The following is a 23164-nucleotide window of genomic DNA, read 5'->3' as shown; positions in this document are numbered from 1 at the left end:
TCATTAATTCTTGAGCACTATAATTAAAACACCAAGAAAATTCGTATTTTCAAGGGCAACAAATACGACCATGCTGTTAGAGGTTTTTAGTTTGTACCCTTTTCACGTAATTGTGTTACCAGAACACCAGAAGGAATCCAAGCATGTGCACGGCTTTACAAAATGTAGAATTGCTTTCACGGACCATAAGCTACTATTCTGGTAAATGTAAATGAACAGAATAAAATAAAAGGCTCGAAATAAAAAGAAATCTAATAACCTAACAATGATGCCCTCTCCCAGATACAGAAAACATATTTCAGAAATACTTAGCAAAATAAAACATCATATTTCGATTTCCTTCCTTTGAAACAAGAGAATTCATAATATTGGGTACAATAAATGAACTTTAACGTGCAATGTGCTACACTCTCTTGGAGCACCTAAAAAACAGCACTGTACTAAGGAGGCTCCAGTAAATGAATATGCTACTCACTAAAGAAACCAAACGCATGAGCATCATGGAAAAAGATGAAATCATATTGTGTACTAAGCAAACCACAGAAAGCATGAGTTGCACATAAGTGTGATAATTACAAAACACAGCCATTAACAAAAACTAAAATGACATATTCAAGGAAAGGTAGACAGTAGGAGTTCACATGATGTTCTCCATTCAACAGTGACCTGAAAGTCTGATGTTTCCTTACATTGTACCTACGGCAAAAAAAAGAGGCAAACAAATTGTTATCAGCAGTGAACAAAATCACAAGCAAAATCATCAGGTTTACCAATATTGCTACTACACTAGGTGTTTCAAGAAACATGTGTCTCAAAATCCTCTAAATTAACGGAAGTGAGATATTTGACAGACATCTTAAGATGACGTGAGATATAATTATGACAGAAAATAAAGAAATGAATTTGATAAACATTTTAATTAGTGGAGACAGACAGTCGGATCAAATGGAAGACATCGAGCCCTTCCTGCAAAGAGTCCATTGGTGCTCCGAGATTTACAACAGGTGACTGCTGGTAATTTTAGCAGAGTGATGAAATCTCACCGATCTCGCTGGCAAAATCAAAATGCAGAAGAGTGCTACTGCCGTACTTTACCGAAACATCTAAATGAGCGAGTGTCGTTATTTCAACCATCAATCAACTTTACTTAGTGCATTTGCGGGATGCACTTCTGGTTATAACAAACATGGCGCATATGTTGCAGGGACCCTTTAATATTACATGTCTGCCACTGTACTGCATTTGTCCAAGAAAAGATAACCTGAAACTTCTGACAGCTGGCTGTGGAACTGTAAGTTGCTCTAGACTTTGACCCTAGCACTCACATTGCTGTTAACAACAGCCTTGGGTCATTGGATTGTCCAGAATGAAAAAAACTTTCATTTAGAACCTTTTGCATCTAGAATCTTTGTCTGCTTCTAAATTTGCTGCAAATAAGAGAGTTGTCTGGCCTTCAGCACAAAAGAATAACATGCGCTTTACATAAATTGAGGGCATCTGAACATCTGGACCAATTAAATCTGCTCATCTCTACAACAGGAATCGCCCAGTGCAGCTGCTGTGAGTGACAGTTTGCGATAAATTATGGTCTGGCAACAGTAGCTAAGTTATCCACAGGCACAGAAGTTCTACAAGTGACAATCCTTTAAGGGATAATCGAACAGCTAAATTGACATTTCCTAGCAGAACTTAGTCCCATAAGGAATGGTGTCACAGAAGGAGCACCTCCAAATTATCTACGCTAATACATGGATGAAGTGAAACATTCTTTGTTCAGCAGCCCTTTAAGACAAATATTCTGTGGGCTCTGGCTTGGACTTGAAGGTGTAGTATCCATGCTACAAGAAAATATTAGGAGTGTATGCTGCAAATCTTTGCAACATTTGTAAACACTGCAGCAAATCTGACAGTTGTGCGATCAACCAGAAAGTGGAGTGGTTCACTTTCCCTAACCTTTGCCTTAAAGGGCCCCTCATCAGATCTGGCCATCTTGACTTGACAAGTGCAATGCTTACATTGTGCACTCACGATGGTGTCTGCCAAGAGTTACATCGTGACGCGCTGCCGAAAAAACGAAAATATCAAGTCTAATGTCGTCTGCTCCTCTCCTTGCAAGTGCCCTGGTCCAAGATGGGGCGATGACATACACAACACCGAGTGCGCTACATAGCTAAAGGTGCTGCGCTGCACCCCATACAGAGCAGCATAAACTGCAGAGAAAGAAGGATGGCTTATGTCACTCACACAACGTGTGTGTGACGAGCTGATGTGTGTGCATCATGCAATTCTCCGGCTCTGGTACGGGAGTACGCAGAGAAGGTGTTTAGCTTGCAAAGGCTATACAGGGCAAGTGGAAAAGGTGAGAAGCTCAAACCCTCACATCAGGGTTGCACGCCCCTTTAAAACATCCTTTTTATCTGCTTGTAATGAAGTAATTTAAAAAATTCTTGCGGTAGAATGCTATTACAATATCCAATAATTGTTGTGTTTTGCGTCCCAAAAGCACTGTATGATAGTGAGAGACGCCGTAGCAGAGGACTAAATCTAAGCACACGGGCCTCTTGCATTTCGCCTCCATCGAAATGCGGCCGCCGCCACCGGGATTCAATCCCGCGACCTGCGGGTCAGCAGTCAAGCACCATAACAACCAGCCCACGACAGCGCGTGAATGCTCTCTATTGGGCACGTAACAACTTCCAGTGCATAACTATAATTTGTTATGTGGCCTGGTGAGGGTCACCTTATTAAGGGTCCCAATTCAAAGAATCAACCAAGTTGTAAGGATTTTTTTTGGAAGCTTGGAGAATGTCCAGCTATCCAAAGATAAGCATGGGGGCGCCAGACCCCCACGTGCTCGGGTCCGTGGTGTCGCAACGCACCAAACGCTTGCAAAATGCAGGCGCCCCTGCGGGATGTCCTATTTCTCTCCTGGATTCTTATGGCGGGAGCTTTCTCGGAACAATACCTTGCATTATCATGTAAAGATCAAAGCAGCAAATCTTGTGCTGAATTCTTTTACCTGATTCTATCAAGTGATACTGCAGTGCATTACTAGGAATACCAACCAACTAGGCTATCATCGCACTTTAAACAAATGGCCGATGATGGTATAAAAGAAAACAAAGAGCCCAGATTTCAAGTGAAGTTAACGTTATACAGGTTGCAACATTGATACTTCATGAACAATACACGTAAAATAACCACAGTAATTGTTTTGCCTTAAAATGGCCTACACTAAGTCAAATGGTGCAGATTCCATTAAAATTCTTTATATTGGTTTTATAGGTTTATGAAGCGCAATCATACACATGCCTGATTGCTTTAAGACAGCACATGTAATGCTTTGGTACAGACACAGTACGTAGATCACGGTTAATTATGAGCGTTAAAGAAAACCTAGACGGATCACCACATTTCCACAATAATGAGCGTTAGTCATAAAATTCCTTCAGCGCAACTGCGTTCAATGGCAAAACAATTAAGCATAGTGCAATCAGCAAACTTACATCGCAATACAGAGAAAAATAAAGTGCTTATTACTCGAATACTTTTAGCGCAAACATTGAAATACCAAAAAGGAATAATAGTCACAAAACAGTAATTTATTGAGCGTGATAAAACATACTTACACCAAGTGACAAGTGGTTAAATTCTTGTTTATTGGATGCAACAAAATGCTTGTATGCCATAGGAACGTCGGTGTTGTTGTGGGTAGAGAAAGTTTCAAGATGATGCACCCTTGCACCCTTAGCTACAGCTTCATTCGTAAAAGCATGTATCTGTCTACTCGCACCCCTAAGCAAGTGCACTTAGAGCTTTCCTACATTCATACGACGCACTCCCCTCCATTTTCTCCTCCCCCACTCTTCAGGTGCATGATGGCGGCATGCTCTCTTGCACGCTTTTCTTCGAGATCCCGCAGCATACCGAGTGCGGGTCATTATAGGATATTACCGCACTTCGACATTACTTGAATCGCTCCACAAATTCCGAGATTCTGCAAGCAGTGTCCTTATATTATTTGTACAATCAAAATTCTTCATAACGAACCAGTGACGCGACCCTATGTTAGTTTGTTATACGCGATATTTGTTCTAACCATAGAGATAAAAATTAGGAATAAGAAATCTGCAATCTGGCTCATGTAAACATGCTACTACAAAAATGCATTATTCTAGGCTTCAAACCAACTATAAACACGGTAATCCTTGCCTGTCTCCTAGTGGAAATTGAATCTTCGGTTCACACGTTGGCGCAAGCAGTCAAATGCGCTTTTTTTTTTGCGCTGGATGACTGATATTTCCACAAGTTTTTGAAACGATTATAAAAACGTGGTTGTGTTTCAATATTTATTTTTACCTTGATGCTACCTTTCGGGTATCGAGCCTTGTGTCAACTAAAATGTTTCTTCGCATGTTCGCTCCAGCCGATGCTGTGGTGCCTCTCCCATTCTCGGTTACATTATAAAAATAAGTGTCACTTAAATGAGGTGTGACCAACTAAAGCTCGTATTTAATTCACTGTAACCGATATTTCGCTATGTGAGTGTTCGTTATAACAAGGTTCAACTGTACTTCAACTAACACTTTCCAGTTCACCAGAATGCCATAAAGCATGAGGCATGCATATGCAGAAACCTGATTAAGACTCTCATTATTAAAAAATGCACATCCACACAGTTGGAGTGCTATCTTCATGTGTGTTCACGCGAGTGGCTTGCCAAAAGGGTTCAGAGTTGACAATGTAAAGCTGCGGTTGCTCACTAGTACGAATACATGGTTTTTCATCAAACTTATGACATAGCGAACATTCATCTGGTCAGCTAAGAACAATGTAAAGAATCACGAGGAGGAATGAACTGTTCCAAGTACATTTTACCGCATGCATAATTATGCTGTAGTAAAAATAATGAAGGGATTATTATCCTATGTAGCTCGCCACAGTAATGATTATTACTTATGAAATTACTTCTGCACAAATGCATTCAATGGTAAGTATAAATAAGCATATCAATGCGATCACCCAACTAACGTGGGAATATCGAGCAAAATAAGGCGCTTGTTATTAGAATACTATTAGCGTGATCACTGAAATACAAAAAATGAATAATAATAACAGAACAGAGTAATTTATTGGGCTTAGAAAAACATACAAGTGACAAATGGTTAAATGCTAAACGGATGCAACAAAATGATTACATGCAGGAGGAATACAAGAAATATAAAGCATAATAAAAATAGGCAATAAAGAAAAAGAGCTGCAGAAAAGCCTACAAGTACAAAACATAGTCACAATACAAGTGTAAGCCAAAAGTGAAAAAGACAACCTCTTAACGTTTCACATACAACCACATACAATAAGCTTTTCTAGTGGACATGTAAATACCCAATTTTCAAGAATGTTATACAGACAGCAGTCAATAAATGTGCTAGTGAGATATCTAACAGTTGGTATTGACCGAAGACACATGTAATTCCTCAGAAAGTGAACTTAGTGAATGAGTGATCTCAAATGTAATACCCGTACAAAATAATATCTCATAACCACAGACACAATGACTTGCCGTAATGTCACTGTCAAAAGAAAAGACCATGCAGCGTTCAACGTGGCCCGTAACACCTAAGCCCTAATACAATGGAACAACTTGTTAGGTTTTGATAAATCATCCTGTGAAGCCAGCTTAATGTTCAACACACAAGAGTGCACAAGAAGTCATAACTCTAATCGAAAGGCGAAGCAAGAGCTGATAAACATAGCCACTCATTAGAATGCTACATACAAAGCGAGGCTTCTAGTTTTAGCGGCCAAATACAGGGCAGTAGAAGTATCCGTACTAATAAATTAACAAGCGGTGTTACGCGTGCAAGAGCAAACAGGCATGTCACTCAACGAATGCAAACAAAAGCTTTCACAATGCAGCCATGAGGAACAATGCAAAGAGAATCGAGCAAACAGACAGCATCGCCACTCGCTGCTCTGCGACGTCGCAAGCACCACCATCAGGCGCGCTGCGAAGAAAGCGCACATGAAGTGGCCAGATATCTTAATCCTAGCTTGCGTATTCTTCGGAACCACCAATGATTACTTGCAAGGTAGAGTCCCGGCGCTGCGTCTTATGCCTGTTGTTGTTGTGGGTAGAGACAGTTCGAAGGTGATGGATCCTTAGCTTCAGCTTCATGCGCAAAAGCATGTGTTTGTCTTCTCGCTCCCCTACGCAACTGCGCTTATAGCTTTCATACATTCATGCAGCGCACTACTCTCCATTTCCTCCTCCTACACTCTGCAGGTGCGTGATGGCGGCATGCTCTCTTGAAAACTTTTCTTTGAGATCCCGCAGCATGCCGAGTGCAGGGCGTTACAGGATATTATCGCACTTCTACTTTACGTGAACCACTACATGAATTATGAGATTTTGCATGCACAGCCCTTATATTAATTCGTACGATCAAACCTCGTCATAACGAAATAGCATCGCAACAATAAGTTAGTTCGTTATACGAGATACTCCTTCTAACCAAGGAGATAAAAATTGGCTACAACAAATTGGCAATCTGGCTAATGTAAAAATGCTACATACAATAACGCATTATTTTAGGCTTGAAACAGACTATAATTGGTTCACACGTTGGTGCAAGCTGTCGAATGCACTTTTTTTTTCCGCTGTATGACCAAAATTTCTGCAAGTTTTTCCAACAATTATAAAAATATGGTTGTGTTTCAATATTTATTTTTGTCTTGGTGCTACCTTTCAGGTATCGAGCCTTGTGTGAACCAAATGTTTGTTTGCTGCAGCCTATACTGCGGCGCCTCTCGCATTTTTGGTTTTATTTTATAAAAATAAATCTCACTGAAATGAGGTGTGACCAACTAAAGCTCGTATTTAATTCACTATAACCGATATTTCACTATATCAGTGTTTGTTATAATAAGGTTCTACTGTACATGATTTAACGCTTTCCAGTTCATGAGAATGCCATGACGCATGAGGCATGCATATGAAGACACCCGATTGAGACTCTTACTGCAAAAGGCACACCCACAGAATTAGTCATCTACTGGTATAAAAGTAATACCTTTATGTGTGTTCAAATGAGAGGCTTGCAAAAAGAGTTTGGAGTTGACAATGTAAAGCTGTGGTCACACACCAGTACCAGTTTTAAACTTATGACATAGCAAACGTTCATCTGGTCAGCAAAGAACACTCTAAAGAATCATGAAGAGGAATGAAATGTTGTGACTACATTTTACCGCATGTATAATGATTCTCTAGTGAAACTAATGAAAGGGTCATTATCCTACGTAGCTTGGCACAGTAACAGTGCTCCGGAACTAAGTCAAATGTGAAATTACAAAAAAAAAAAAAATCGACACCCAAGCACTCAGTACAGTTAACCAGTGAAGGTGAACCATGCTGCCCCGGTGTTTATCACTGGCTTGATCCCGATCAATCAATAAGGTCTTTCTCAATTAAAGACTGTCCATAAATATTAATTGGTGTGTGTTGCATGTACATTCTCTTCATCTTTAGCGATGAGTAGTGTGATTCGCCCAATTTCTGTGGCGCATACGGTTTTGCCCGCAGATGATCTCTTCATTTTTAGTGGACCAGTGGCAAGTAGTGGGGCTTGCCTAATTTTCCTGGCACATACGCGACAGGAGTTTCCTGTGTGCAGAGGACTGCCGGATTTACCTTTCGCTTAGCCATTAAAAAGCTTCAACTTAAGAAGCTCTGACAGCAGAACTTACACTTAAATGGTCACTGTAGTGCATGCTTATGCATGTGTCTTGTGAGGCCCTGTCTCTGCTTAAATGCCCGGGGGCATGAAGGGCATTGATATCGCCGCTCGTCTGTGTGGATGTCCACGTGCTCCTTCAGCACAATCTTTCGTGAAAAGCTTCGGGGGCACGACGGGCATTTATATGGCCTCTCACCCCTGTGGATGCGCAAGTGGTCATCCAATGTGTACTTTCTGGAGAAATTCAGGGGGCACAGGTGGCATTCATACGCCCGCTCACCTGTGTGGATGCGCAGGTGCTTCTTCAATGTGTTGTTTCTCGAGAAAGTTTGCGGGCACAAAGGGCATTTATACGGCCGCTCCCCCGTGTGCGTGCGAATGTGCCTGTTCAATGTTGACATAGCTGGGAAGCTTTGAGCGCATGAAGGACACTTAAATGGCCTCTCACCCCTGTGGATGCGCAAGTGGTCATCCAATCTGTACTTTCTGGAGAAATTCTGGGGGCACAGGTGGCATTCATACGGCCGCTCGCCTGTGTGGATGCGCAGGTGCTTCATCAATGTATTGTTGCTCGAGAAAGTTTGCGGGCACGAAGGGCATTTATACGGCCGCTCACCCGTGTGCGTGCGAATGTGCTTCTTCAATGTTGACATAGCTGCGAAGCTTTGAGCACATGAAGGGCACTTAAATGGTCGCTTGCCCGTGTGGTTGCGCACGTGGACATCCAACGTGGTCTTTGCTTTGAAGCTCTCTGGGCACAAGTGGCATTTAAATGGCCGCTCGCTTGTATGAACCCTCATGTGTTGTTTAATGTGGGATGCATTGTCAGTCCCATAGTCACACAAGTTACAGTGGTGACGGCGTTCCCCAGGTGACTTCTTAGCATGCGTAGTTGTGGTATGGCCGAAAGACGTTGAAGCTGCACAAAGAAAAGAAGACGGGTCAGTCAAACGCTGTCTTTCTTTTCAAAAGCAAATAAACTTAAAATTCTAGGGTTTTACATGGCAACAGCACTCTATGATTATGAATAATGATGTACGGGGAAAGCTGGGTTAATTTAAACCACCTAGGGTTCTTTCGCGTGTACGGAATTTTAAGCACACTATTGTTCTCACATTTTACTTTCACAAGAATGCAGCCACTGTAGCCGCAATTTGGAAATGAGATGAGACTGATGTTAACTGACACTAATTCTTCACTGAACAAGACTTCAAGGCCGTTTCAGACAAGACACAACTGGTTAACCAACATCCTACAATTGGTCGATGTGCAATTACCAAAAGACCAAGCTAGCGAAACACATTGCTACTAAGAAAATACACTCAACATAATCTATTGCCTTCTACAGTCTTGCTACAATGTCTTATCCTTTGACATACCTTTAAATGCATAAGCATGCAGTAAAAAAACAGTATACCAGACAGTATGCCACATTGAACAAGGTGAAGTAGAACAACTAAGGTAGAACTCATTATTTTTTAGCACTATAATTAAAACACCAAGAAAATTCGTATTTTCAAGGGCAACAGATACGACCATGCTGTTAGAGGTTTTTAGTTTGTACCCTTTTCACGTTATTGTGTTACCAGTACACCAGAAGGAATCCAAGCATGTGCAGAGCTTTACGAATTGTAGAATTGCTTTCACGGACTGTAAGCAGCTGCTATTCTGGTAAAAGTATATGAACACATTATAATAAAAGGCTCGAAATAAAAATAAATCTAAAAACCTAACAATAACGCCCTCTACCAGATAGAGAAAACATATTTCAGAAATATTTTGCAAAATCAAACATCATATTTCATCAATTTCCTTCCTTCGAAACAAGAGCATTCATAATACTACTTACAACTCATGAACTTTAACCTGCAAAGTGCTATACTCTCTTGGAGCACCTAAACAACAGCACTGTACTAAGGAGGCTCCAGTAAATGAATATGCTACTCACTAAAGAAACCAAACACATGAGCATCACGGAAAAAGATGAAATCATATTGTGTACTGAGCAAACCACAGAAAGCATGAGTTGCAAATATGTGAGATAATTACAAAACACAGCCATTAACAAAAACTAAAATGACATATTCAATGAAAGGTAGACAGTAGGAGTTCACATGATGTTCTCCGTTCAACAGTGACCTGAGAGTCTGATGTTTCCTTACAATGTTCCTAGGGGAAAAAAAAAAAAGAGGCAAACAAACTGTTATCAGCAGTGAACAAAATCACAAGCAAAATCATCAGGTCTACCAATATTGCTACTACACTAGGTGTTTCAAGAAACATGTGTCTCAAAATCCTCTAAATTAACGGAACTGAGATATTTGACAGACATCTTAAGATGACGTGAGACATAATTATGACAGCAAATAAAGAAATGAATTTGAGTAACATTTTAATTAGTGGAGACAGACAGTCGGATCAAATGGAAGACATCGAGCCCTTCCTGCAAAGAGTCCATTGGTGCTCCGAGATTTACAACAGGTGACTGCTGGTAATTTTAGCAGAGTGATGAAATCTCACAGATCTCGCTGGCAAAACCAAAATGCAGAAGAGTGCTACTGCCGTACTTTCTAAATGAGCGAGTGACATCTAAATGAGCGAGTGTCATTATTTCCAACCATCAATCAACTTTACTTAGTGCATTTGTGGGCTGTGCTTCTGATTATAACAAACACGGCACACATGTTGCAGGGCCCCTTTAACAATATTACATGTCTGCCACTGTATTGCATTTACCCAAGAAAAGATAACTTGAAACTTCCGACAGCTGGCTGTGGAACTGTATGTTGCTCTGGACTTTGATCAGATACCCTAGCACTCACTTTGCTTTTAACAACAGCCTTGCGTCATTGGATTGTCCAGAATGAAAGAAACTTTCATTTAGAACCGTCAACCTCTAGAATCTTTATCTGCTTCTAAATTTGCTGCAAATAAAAGAGTTGTTTGGCCTTCAGCACAAAAGAATAACATGCGCTTTACATAAATTGAGGGCATCTGAACATCTGGACCAATTAAATCTGCTCATCTCTACAACAGGAATCGGCCAGTGCAGCTGCTGTGAGTGACAGTTTGCGATAAATTATGGTCTGCCAACAGTAGCTAAGTTATCCACAGGCACAGAAGTTCTACAAGTGACAATCCTTTAAGGGATAATCGAACAGCTAAATTGACATTTCCTAGCAGAACTTAGTCCCATAAGGAATGGTGTCACAGAAGGAGCACCTCCAAATTATCTACGCTAATACATGGATGAAGTGAAACATTCTTTGTTCAGCAGCCCTTTAAGACAAATATTCTGTGGGCTCTGGCTTGGACTTGAAGGTGTAGTATCCATGCTACAAGAAAATATTAGGAGTGTATGCTGCAAATCTTTGCAACATTTGTAAACACTGCAGCAAATCTGACAGTTGTGCGAACAACCAGAAGGTGGAGTGGTTCACTTTCCCTAACCTTTGCCTTAAAGGGCCCCTCATCAGATCTGGCCATCTTGAGCTGACAAGTGCAATGCTTACATTGTGCGCTCACGATGGTGTCTGCCAAGAGTTACGTCGTGACACGTTGCCGAAAAAGCTAAAATTTCAAGTTGAATGTTGTCTGCTCATCTCCTTGCAAGTGCCCTGCTCCAAAATGGGGCAATGACATACATAACACCGAGTGCACTACGTAGTTAAAAGTGCTGCGCTGCACACCAAAGAGAGCAGCATAAACTGCAAAGAAGGAAGGATGGCGTATGTCACTGACATGACGTGTGCGTGACGAGCTGATGTGTGCGCATCACACAATTCTCCAGCTCCAGTATGGGAGAACGCCGGGAAGGAGATTAGCTTGCAAAGGCTAGACAGGGCAAGTGGAAAAGGTGAGAAGCTCGCACCCTCACATCATGTTTGCACGTCCCTTTAAAACATTCTTTGTATCTGCTTGTAATGAAGTAATTAAAAAAATTCTTGCGGTAGAATGCTCTCTATTAGAATATCCAATAATTGTGTTTTGCGTCCCAAAACCACTGTATGCTTGTGAGAGACGCCATAGTGGAGGGCTAAATCTAAGCGCACGGGCCTCTTGCATTTCGCCTCCGTCAAAATGCGGCCGCCGCCACTGTGATTCCATCCCACGACCTGCGGGTCAGCAGGGAAGCACCATAACAACTAGCCCACCACAGCACGTGAATGCTCTCTTTTGGGCACGTAACAACTTGCATAACTATAATTTGTTATGTGGCCTGGTGAGGGGCACCTTAAGGGTCCCAATTTAAAGCACCAACCAAGCTGTAAGGATTTCTTTTGATGAGCTTGGACAATGTCCAGCCATACAAAGATAGACATGGGGATGCCAGACCCCCACGTGCTCGGGTCCGTGGTGTCGCAACGCACCAAACGCCTGCAGACTGCGGGCGCCCCTGCGGGATGTCCCAATTCTCTCCCGGTTTCTTACAGCGGGAGCTTTCTTGGCGCAATACCTTGAATTCTCATGTAAAGATCAAAGCAGCAAAGCTTGTGCTGAATTCTTTGACCTGATTCTATTAGGTGACCCCACAGTGCATTACCAAGAATACCAACCAACCAGGCGGTCATCGCGCTTTAAACAAACGGCAAATGATATAATAAAGCAAGACAAAGAACACACATTTCAACTGAGGTTAACACTATACAGGTTGCAACCTTAATACTTTATGCACACCACACGTAGCATTACTATAGTAATTGTTCTGCCTTAAAATAGCCTACACTAAGACAAATTATGCAGATTCCATTAAAATTCTTGGTATTGGTTTTATAGGTTTTTGGAGCACAATCATACACATACCCATACCTGCCAAGTTTGGAGATACGGAATCCGGGAGATCTACTCAACGGCGGGGGCGGGGGGGGGGGGGTACTGCGATAGCAATTATATGGACACTGTCAGCAGGATTTTGCTGTCGCCGCTGATCTGTACCGAGTCCAAACCGATAAAATCGCTTACGCATCGTATGTTTCACGTGCGAGTAAATTCGCGCTAGCGCTAGGGACGAACGCGGTTGAAGCAGAGATGAAACGACCCGGCTGTCACCGTCGCGCGAAGGGCACATGCGATAACATCGCTCCGCGTGCGAGGCCTGTCGTCGCTTGCTTACCAGTTATTTCGTCGGGCAAGGGACCATAATAGGCGCCGTTGGGACGGGGACGGTTGCAAGCGCTGGCGAACACGCTATCTCGACAGACATCGGTAACGGCTACCCTTTTAAGTGCTGGGCTCTCCACTTAAAGCAGTAGTGACACAAAATTTTGAAGGCGAGATAACTTGTGGGATAGATTTGTGTGTACATAAACGCATCATCTACGAAATATTAACGGCTGATATAACCTATAACACATTTAGGACCAATTTTTAAATTGCGTGTAGTGCATCTGTACGCGAAACGTCCCACCTCGCGTCACCGTGACGCACGGAGCGCGCAATGCACTGGACGCGCGGGGCAAAACTGGACTTCCGGGAGATTTTCCTATGGCCCGTACAACCGGGAGTCTCCCGGGTAATTCGGGAGACTTGGCAGGTATGCATACCTGATTGCTTTAAGACAGCACATCTAATGCTCTGGTACTGACAGAGTGAGTAGAACACGGTTAATTATGAGCGTTAAAGAAAACCTAGACAGATCAACACATTTCCACAATAATGATTATTAGTGACAACTTTCCTTCAGCGCAAATGCATTGAATGGCAAAAAATTAAACATATAAGTGCATTCAGCAAACTTACATCACAATACTGGGAAAAATAAAGTGCTTATTACTTGGATACTTTCAGTGCGAGCATTGAAATACCAAAAATGAATAATAGTCACAAAACAGAGTAATTTATTGAGCGTGATAAAACATACTTACATCAAGTGACAAGTGGTTAAATTCTTAATTACTGGATGCAACAAAGTGCTAGTATGCCGTAGGAATATGAGAAAGCTAACACGTAATTACAACAGGAAATGACGAAAAGAACCGCAGAAAAGACTAAAAGTACAGAACATAGTCGCAATACTAGTGTGAGCCTACAGTGAAAAGACACCATGTTGACGTTCACGAAGTAACACTACAAAATGCACCATTAACACAGACGTAAGAGATCTAAGAACGTTGTTGACCCTAACAAAAATTAACATCGCACAATTAAAAGGGTAAATTTTTACCATCTCATTCACTCACATTTGAAGAGTGAGAAATAACACAATTGTTAAGTATGCCTGAAGCAATATGACAGCATTCCAATGTCTTCTTTACCAAAGGAGTATAGTTAAGGACGAAATCCTAGTATAGGATTGGCAACGTCTATTCCAATTACAAATATGGAAGTAATGACCAATGCAGAAGAAAAAGATTGAAGTAACATGATGACATACACATACCTGCCAAGTTTGGAGAAACGGAATACGGGAGATCTACTCAACGGGGGGGGTGTGTGTAATGTATGCCGATCGCAGGGGGATAGCAATTATATGGACACTGTCAACGGGATTTTGCGGTCGCCGCTGATCTGTACAGAGTCCAAACCGATAGCATCGCTTACGCATCGTCTATTTTACGTGCGAGTGAAAGCGCGCTAGTGCTAGGGACAAACGCGGTTGAAGCAGAGATGAAACGACCCGGCCGTCACCGTTGCGCGAAGGGCACATGCGATAACATCGCTCCGCGTGCGAGGCCTGTTGTCGCTTGCATACCAGTTATTTCGTCTGGGAAGGGATCATAAGGGGCGCCGTTGAGACGGGGACGGTTGCGAGCGCTGGCGAACGCGCTATCTCGACACTGTAGAGTCCGATGTCTGTTGAGTCGACAGACATCGGTAACGGCTACACTTATAAGTGCTGGGCTCTCCACTTAAAGCAGTAGTGACACAAAATTTTGAAGGCGAGATAAAAAAAAAAGTCACAGTTTCACCGCAAGGGCGAAGCAATGAATGCGATAGCAACAAATTGTAATGTTACACGAAGTGAGGCTGGCAGCTAACTGTTTTGCATCCAATCTCGCGTAACTACAAAACGCTGGTGTAGGAGAATACGGCCGCTCCAGGGGGAGATGCTCCCCGCAAAGTCACTTCGCGTTGAGAGCACAGCACGTAGAATACGAGCCGCCCGCTGTGATGGCTTTCGAGATAGCGCGCGTGCCAGTGATCGCCACCGCGCCCTTAGATTCAAAGTTGCTCCACGCGCGGCGCGACGCGACACTTCCCCCCTCTCTGTCGCGTCTTCGCGTCAGGCTCGGTAAAGACAGGCGGGGCATTTCTTGTCTGCTTCGACGGCAGGCCTTCCGAGCAGGGTGATGTTATTGCATGCACCTTCCGAGCGATGGGCCGTCTTGTTTGAACTCTGCTTCAGCCGTGTTCGTCGCCCCCGCTCGCGCACGTTTACGCGCGGTAGAACATACAATGCGCGGGGGGGATCTTATCAATTTGGACTTCAGACCGGAATGACATGACGGCGACAGCAAAAAAGCGTCGAGACTGTCCATATAATTTGTATCGCAATAAAAAGAAGAAGAATCCTTTCTATTACGTGGCCAGACAACTTTGCTTATGTGGCCAGACAAAGCACAGGACGCGCGGGGCAAAACTGGATTTCCGGGAGATTTTCCTATGACCCGAACAACCGGGAGAAACGTTCAAAATCCGGGAGTCTCCCGGGTATTCCGGGAGACTTGGCAGGTATGCATACATACTTGCATTTGTGTACGTACATTGTTAATGGTCTCGTATGTAAAGTTGGAAATGGTGCTTCACTCCCACAATGTATGGCATCCACGCTCACACTCTTCTAACACTCATTATATTGACACTTGCGAAAAAGGTACATACAATGAGATTTTCTAGAGCACATGTAAATATCTGGTTTCCAAGAATGTTAACACAGAGTGCAGTCAATAAATATGCTAGTGAGATATCTAACAGTTACTATTGGCCAAGTACAGACATGAGTCCATAGAAAGTGAAGTTAATGAATGAGTGCTCTTAAATGTAATACCAGTACAAATTTATACCATGACATAATCATAGACACTATGATTTGCTGCAATTTCAAAAAAAAAAAAGAAAAAAAAAGGACTTACAGCATTCAATGTGGGTGGCAACACCAAGTTCTAGTGCAACAAAACAACTTGTTAGGTTGTGCTAAATCATCCCGTGAAGCACACCCACACAGTTGGCAATTTATTGGTACAAAAGTGCTATCTTCATATGTGTTCATGTGAGTGGCTTGCCAAAAGGTTTCAGAGTTGACAATGTAAAGCTGTGGTTGCTCACTAGTACGAATACATGGGTTTCCATTAAACTTATGACAAGCTAAGAACAATGTAAAGAATCATAGGAGGAATGAACTGTTCCGAGTACATTTTACCGCATGCATAATTACGCTGTAGTGAAAATATTGAAAGAATTATTATCCTATGTAGCTCGCCACAGTAATGATTATTACTTATGAAATTCCTTCAGCACAAATGCATTCAATGGCAAGTATAAATAAGCATATCAATGCCATCACCAAACTAACGTGGGAATATCGAACAAAATAAGGCGCTTGTTATTAGAATACTATTAGCGTGATCACCGAAATACAAAAAATGAATAATAATAACAAAACAGAGTAATTTATTGAGACTAGAAAAACATACTTACATCAAGTGACAAATGGTTAAATGCTAAACGGATGCAACAAAATGGCTATATGCAAGAGGAATACAAGAAATATAAAGCATAATAATAAAAGGCAATAAAAAGAAAGAGCTGCAGAAAAGCCTACAAGTACAAAACATAGTCACAATACAAGTGTAAGCCAAAAGTGAAAAAGACAACCTCTTAACGTTTCACATACAACCACATACAATAAGCTTTTCTAGTGGACATGTAGTATCCAATTTTCAAGAATGTTAATACAGACAGCAGTCAATAAATGCGCTAGTGAGATATTTAACAGTTGGTATTGACCGAAGACATATGTAATTCCTCAGAAAGTGAACTTAGTGAATGAGTGATCTCAAATGTAATACCAGTACAAAATAATATCACATAACCACGGACACTATGACTTGCTGTAATCCCACTGTCAAAAGAAAAGACCGTGCACCATTCAACGTGGGTCGCAACATCTAAGTCCTAATACAATGAAACAACTTGTTAGGTTCTGCTAAATTATCCTGTGAAGAAACCTTAATTTTAACACACAAAAGCACACAAGAAGTCATAACTCTGCTCGAAAGGCGAAGCAAGTGCTGATAAACATAGCAACTCATTAGAATGCTACTACATACAAAGTGAGGCTTGTTGTTTTAGCAGCCCAATACGTGGCAATAGACGTATCCATACTAATTAAATTAACAAGCAGTGTCACGCGTGTACAAGCAAACATGCGTATCACTCGATGACTGCAAACACCAGCTTTCACAATGCAGCCATGAGGAACAATGCAAACAGAATTGAGCAAACAGACAGCATCGCCACTCGCTGCTCTGTGACATCGCAAGCACCACCATCAGGCGCGCAGAGATTAGGACTGCGGAGAAAGCACACATAACGCGGCCAGCAATCTTAGCTCCTGTATTCTTCGTAACCACCAATGATTACTTGCAAAGTAGGGTGCCGGCACTGCGTCTTATGTCCTTTGTTGTTGTGGGTAGAGACAGTTCGAAGGCGATGCATCCTTAGCTTAAGCGTCATCCGCAAAAGCATGTGTTTGTCTTCTCGCTCCCCTACGGAACTGCGCTTATAGCTTTCCTACATTCATGCAGCGCACAACTCTCCATTTCCTCCTCCCCCACTCTTCAGGTTCGTGATGGCGGCATGCTCTCTTGAATGCTTTCCTTCGAGATCCCACAGCATACCGAGCAGGAGGTGTTTGTTATAGGATATTATCGCACTTGGACTTTATGTGAACCACTAAATGAATAATAAGATATTGCATGCAGTGCCCTTACATTAATTTGTGCAAACAAACCTCGTCGTAACGAAATAGCATCGCGACAATAAATTAGTTTGTTATATGAGATACTCGTTCTAACCATGGAGATAAAGATCAGCTATAACCAATTTGCAATCTGGCTTACGTAAAATTGCTACAAACAAAAACGCATTATTGTATGCTTGAAACAGACTATTTGATAATAATAATAATGATATCTGGGCTTTAACGTCCCAAAACCAGGATATGATTATGAGAGACGCCGTAGTGGAGGGCTCTGGAAATTTCGACCACCTGGGACTCTTTAAGGTGCACCTAAATGTAAGTACACGGGCCTCCAACATTTTCACCTCCATCGAAAATGCAGCCACCGGGGCCGGGATTCGATCCCGCGACCTTCGGGTCAGCGGTCGAGCGCCATAACCACTAGACTACCGTGGCGGGGCAAACAGACTATTTGGTTCACATGTTGGCACAAGCTAGAGTGTACTAGAAAAGGAAAATGCTCGGAACGGCCACAGCACTAATGTACAGAAGGTGAAGCCCAAACAGGGTCAATCCACCTGCGGCGCTGCGATCGGTAGTCCGCAATGTGTCGTTGTTTTGGAGTTGCGCGCGGCTCCGCCAAAGTGGTGTAGGGGTAGAATGCCCGCTTCCCACTAAAAAGGTCCGGGTTCAAATCGCAGCTATAGATGGTGGGTTTTTATTTCTAGGGTCACTTGTTATAGCTGTAATGGTTTTCCTTTGTTTCTTAAAACTAGCTTGTCGCTACGTATTGCTACAAAAAAGTAACGTAAAATGTGAAATCTCGTTTCGAGTCACGTATTTGCTAAAATCTCGGAAGCTATACTTTAAGTTTTTGTTCAATCCCGGGCGGTGGCGATGCAAATAACTGCACTCACTGTCAAATTTCTTCTATTTTACTTCCCAGTTTGCGTTACTTTTTGAACCAACACGTAGCAACTGAATCTAGTTTTAAGATACAAAAGAAAACCAATACAGCTATAAAAAGTGACAGTAAGAATAAGAATCCACCGTCTACAACTGCGATTCGAACCCGGCCCTTTTGAGTGATAAGCGGGCATTCTACCCTGCACCACTTCGGCGGAGCCACGCGCAACTCTTAAATGACGACATATTGTAGACTACCGATCGCAGTACTACAAGCGGATTGACCCTGTTTGGGCTTCACTTTTGGAAGCTCGTTCCGAGCACTCCCCTGTTCTAGTACACTCTACGCAAGCTGTAGAATGCACTTTTTTTTTTTGCACTGTATGACCAAAATGTCTGCAAGTTTTTCCAACAATTATAAAAATGTGGTTGTGTTTCAATATTTATTTTTGCCTTGGTGCTACCTTTCAGGTATCGAGCCTCGTGTGAACCAAATGTTTGTTTGCTGCAGCATATACTGTGGCACCTCTCGCATTTTCGGTTTTATTATAAAAAAATAAATGTCACTGAAATGAGGTGTGACCAACTAAAGCTCGTATTTAATTCACTATAACCGATATTTCACTATATCAGTGTTTGTTATAACAAGGTTCTACTGTACATGCATTAACACTTTCCAGTTCATGAGAATGCCATGACGCATGAGGCATGCATATGGAGATACCCGATTGAGACTCTTATTACTGCAAGAGGCACACCCACACAGTTAGTCATCTACTGGTATAAAAGTAATACCTTTATGTGTGTTCAAATGAATCGCTTGCAAAAAGGGTTTGGAGTTGACAATGTAAAGCTGTGGTCACACACCAGTACTATTTTTTAAACTTATGACATAGTGAACGTTCATCTGGTCAGCAAAGAACACTGTAAAGAATCACAAAGAGGAATGAAATGTTCTGACAACATTTTACTGCATGCATAATGATGCATTACTGATACTCATGAAAGGATTATTATCCTACGTAGCTCGGTACAGCAACAGTGCTCCGGAACTACAAGTCAAATGTGAAATTACAAAAAAAAAATTGACGCCCAAGCACTCCGTACAGTTAACCAGTGAAGGTGAACCGTGCTGCCCCGGTGTTTGTCACGGGGTTAATCCCGATCATTCATTAAAGTGAAGCTGAAGTGGTTTTAGAATTCAGTAAAACTTTGTTGTTAATGAGGACCAACATTATTGTTGACAATGGCATAATATTTTCCGGTGTTGTGGGAGCAGGAGCATTAAAATACGGGAAAGAAAAGTTTGCCTTGCTACGCCCACGCGAACCCGCCGAAAGTGTGGGCGTGGAAACGAAATAACCGGAACTGCGTCATAGTCGGGGAGCCGTGAAGCACTGTCGTATCTCCAACTGTGGCCTCCGTGACTAGTTCCGGCTGTGCGCGTTGGTGAAACTGATCGCAAAGGCCAGGCTTTGATGTTGCCGATGACGCGCACATCGAAGATGACGTCACCTTCGCTCAGAATCTCAAGAAGCCCTGCGACTGCAGCCGCTGTTTTTTGACGAAAAATGCAATTTGCGTTCACTTCTGTGAACTCTTAACACTGGTTTTCGAATTCAGCAGGGATCAAACTATGATTACACAGTCCAAAGTCATTTTTTTAAGAAAGTATTTCAGCTTCCCTTTAGAGAGGTGGTGCCATCAAATTTCGATGCTATAACAAGCCTGTTGTGGGTTTCCTCTGTATGCAAGGACACTCCACACGAATGGTCGGACATAGCAAACATTTAGAATATATTTTAATTCACTTCCGAAGTGTACCTAAACGCCCATTCTCCCGATCGAGCTAGCGCGCCAACACTGACGTAGCTCTATAGGAGGGGCAACGAAAGTTGTAGTGACGTCACACCAGATCTGCTGTAGTGATAGAGTGTACTAGAAGCACTCTAATAGTGACATGAGTGACCTCCGGACCTCCGCCGCCTTTGCAACGTACGTATCGATATTGTAGTACCGGCAAAGCATCGGTTGTTGCATCACTCGCCGAGTTTCGATCGCTTCCTGGCTAAGTGTGTCACAGCCTTGTGTGGTCACGTGACCAAGCCTCCTACACTGCTACACCACTGCCCAATCTCGGCGCCAAGAAACTGAAACCGAGGGTTGTCCACATAAAAAGGTGATATTAAATTATTTAGCGAGAATACATGAATCTTGGTGCGTGTATCATGCTTCCTGGAGCTATCGGAAACGCTTACAGCAAAGAACGCGCAAGCCACAAATTTGGTGGCATCACCCCTTTAAGGTCTTTCTCAATTAACGACTGTCCAGAAATATTAATTGGCGTGTGCCGCACATACATTCTCTTCTTCACCTTTAGTGGTGAGTAGTGGGATTCGCCCAATTTCTGCAACACATACGGCTTTGCCCTCAGACAACTTCATTTTTGGTGGACCAGTAGCGAGTAGTGGAGCTCCCTTAATTTCTTGTGGCACATACACGATAGGAGTTTTCTTTGTACACAGGACCACCGGATCCACCTTTTGCTTAGCCATAAAAAACAATGCTTTAAAAAGCTGTGACAGCAGAACTTACACTTCAATGGTCACTATAGTGCATGCTCATGCATGTGTTTTGTGAGGCCCTGTCTCTGCTTAAATGCCCGGGGGCATGAAGGACATTGATATCGCCGCTCGCCCGTATGGATGTACATGTGCTCCTTCAGCGCGAACTTTCGTGAAAAGCTTCGGGGGCACGAAGTGCATTTGTATGGCTTCTCACCACTGTGAGTGCGCAAGTGTTCATCCAATGGGTACTTTCTGGAGAAACTCAGGGGGCACAGGTGGCATTTATATTCCCGCTCGCCTGTGTGGATGCGCAGGTGATTCTTCAATGTGGTACTTCTCGAGAACCTTTGCGGGCACGAAGGGCACTTATATGGCCGCTCACCCGTGTGCGTGCGAATGTGCTTCTTCAATATTGACATAGCTACAAAGCTTTGAGCGCATGAAGGGCATTTAAATGGGCGCTTGCCCATGTGGTTGCGCAGGTGGATATCCAATGAGGTCCTTCCTTTGAAGCTCTCTGGGCACAAGTGGCATTTAAATAGCCGTTCGCCTGTATGAACTGTCATGTGGTGTTTCAGGTGCGTTGCATTGTTAGTCCCATAGTCACACAAGTTACAGTGGTGACGGCGTCCCCCAGGTGACTTCTTAGCATCCGTAGTTGCGGGATGGCCAAAAGACGCCCAAGCTGCACAAAGAAAAGAAGACTGGTTAGTCAAACGCTGTTTTCCTTTTCAAAAGCAAATAAACTTAAAATTCTAGGGTTTTACATGGCAACAACACTCTATGATTATGAATAATGATGTACGGGGAAAGCTGGGTTAATCTGAACCACCTAGGGTTCTTTCGTGTGTACGAAAATTTAAGCAGACAATAGTTTTCCCATTTTACCCTCAGAGGAATGCAGCCACTGTAGCCGCAATTTGGAAATGAGATGAGATTTATGGTAACTGACACTAATTCTTCACTGAACAAGGCTTCAAGGCCATTTCAGACAAGACCTAACTGGTTAACCAACCTTCTACATTTGGCCAGTGTGCAATTACCAAAAGACCAAGCTAGCAAAACACATTGCTACAAAAAAAGTACACTGAACATAATCTATTGCCTTCTACAGTCTTGCTACAATGTCTTATCCTTTGACATACCTTCAAATGCATAAGCATGCAGTAAAGGAAATGGTATACCAGATGGTATGCCGCATTGAACAAGGTAAAATAGAACAATTGAGTTAAAACTCTATTTCTTGAGCACTAAAATTAAAACACCAAGAAAATTTGTATTTTCAAGGGCAACAAATACGACCATGCTGTTAGAGGTTTTTAGTTTGTACCCTTTTCACATTATCATGTTACCAGAACACCAGATGGAAACCACGCGTGTGCACGCCTTTACGAAATGTAGAATTGCTTTCACGGACCGTAAGCTATTATTCTGGTAAAAGTATACGAACACACTAAAATAAAAGGCTCGAAATAAAAATAAACCTAAAAACCTAACAATAACCCCCTCTAACAGATAGAGAAAACATATTTCACAAATACTTAGCAAAATCAAACATCATATTTTATCGATTTCCTTCCTTTGAAACAAGAGCATTCGTAATACTACTTACAATACGTGAACTTTAACATGCAATGTGCTACACTCTCTTGGAGCACCTAAACAACAGCACTGTACTAAGGAGGCTCCAGTAAATGAATATGCTACTCACTAAAGAAACCAAACAGATGAGCATCACGGAAAAAGATGAAATCATATTGTGTACTGAGCAAACCACAGAAAGCATGAGTTGCACATATGTGAGATAATTACAAAACACAGCCATTAACAAAAACTAAAATGACATATTCAATGAAAGGTAGACAGTAGGAGTTCACATGATGTTCTCCATTCAACAGTGACCTGAGAGTCTGATGTTTCCTTACAATGTACCTAGGGAAAAAAAAAAAAAAGAGGCAAACAAATTGTTATCAGCAGTGAACAAAATCACAAGCAAGATCATCAGGTCTACCAATATTGCTACTACACTAGGTGTTTCAAGAAACGTGTCTCAA

General features: G+C 42.3%; 1 long non-coding RNA gene across 1 annotated transcript in view; it reads right to left on the bottom strand.

Moving 5' to 3' along the window:
- Positions 1 to 5102: 5102 nt before the first annotated feature.
- The window catches only part of LOC125756312 (uncharacterized), a 31010-nt gene continuing 12948 nt past the window's right edge, over positions 5103 to 23164 (bottom strand). The window contains exon 2 of the long non-coding RNA XR_007414359.1: positions 5103 to 7690. This is a non-coding gene — a long non-coding RNA (uncharacterized LOC125756312). The remainder of the gene's footprint in view (positions 7691 to 23164) is intronic.

Source organism: Rhipicephalus sanguineus, chromosome 11 (assembly GCF_013339695.2).
Source record: "Rhipicephalus sanguineus isolate Rsan-2018 chromosome 11, BIME_Rsan_1.4, whole genome shotgun sequence".
In the NCBI taxonomy this organism is placed as follows: Eukaryota; Metazoa; Arthropoda; class Arachnida; order Ixodida; family Ixodidae; genus Rhipicephalus; species Rhipicephalus sanguineus.
This window is presented reverse-complemented; position numbering and strand designations above follow the sequence as displayed.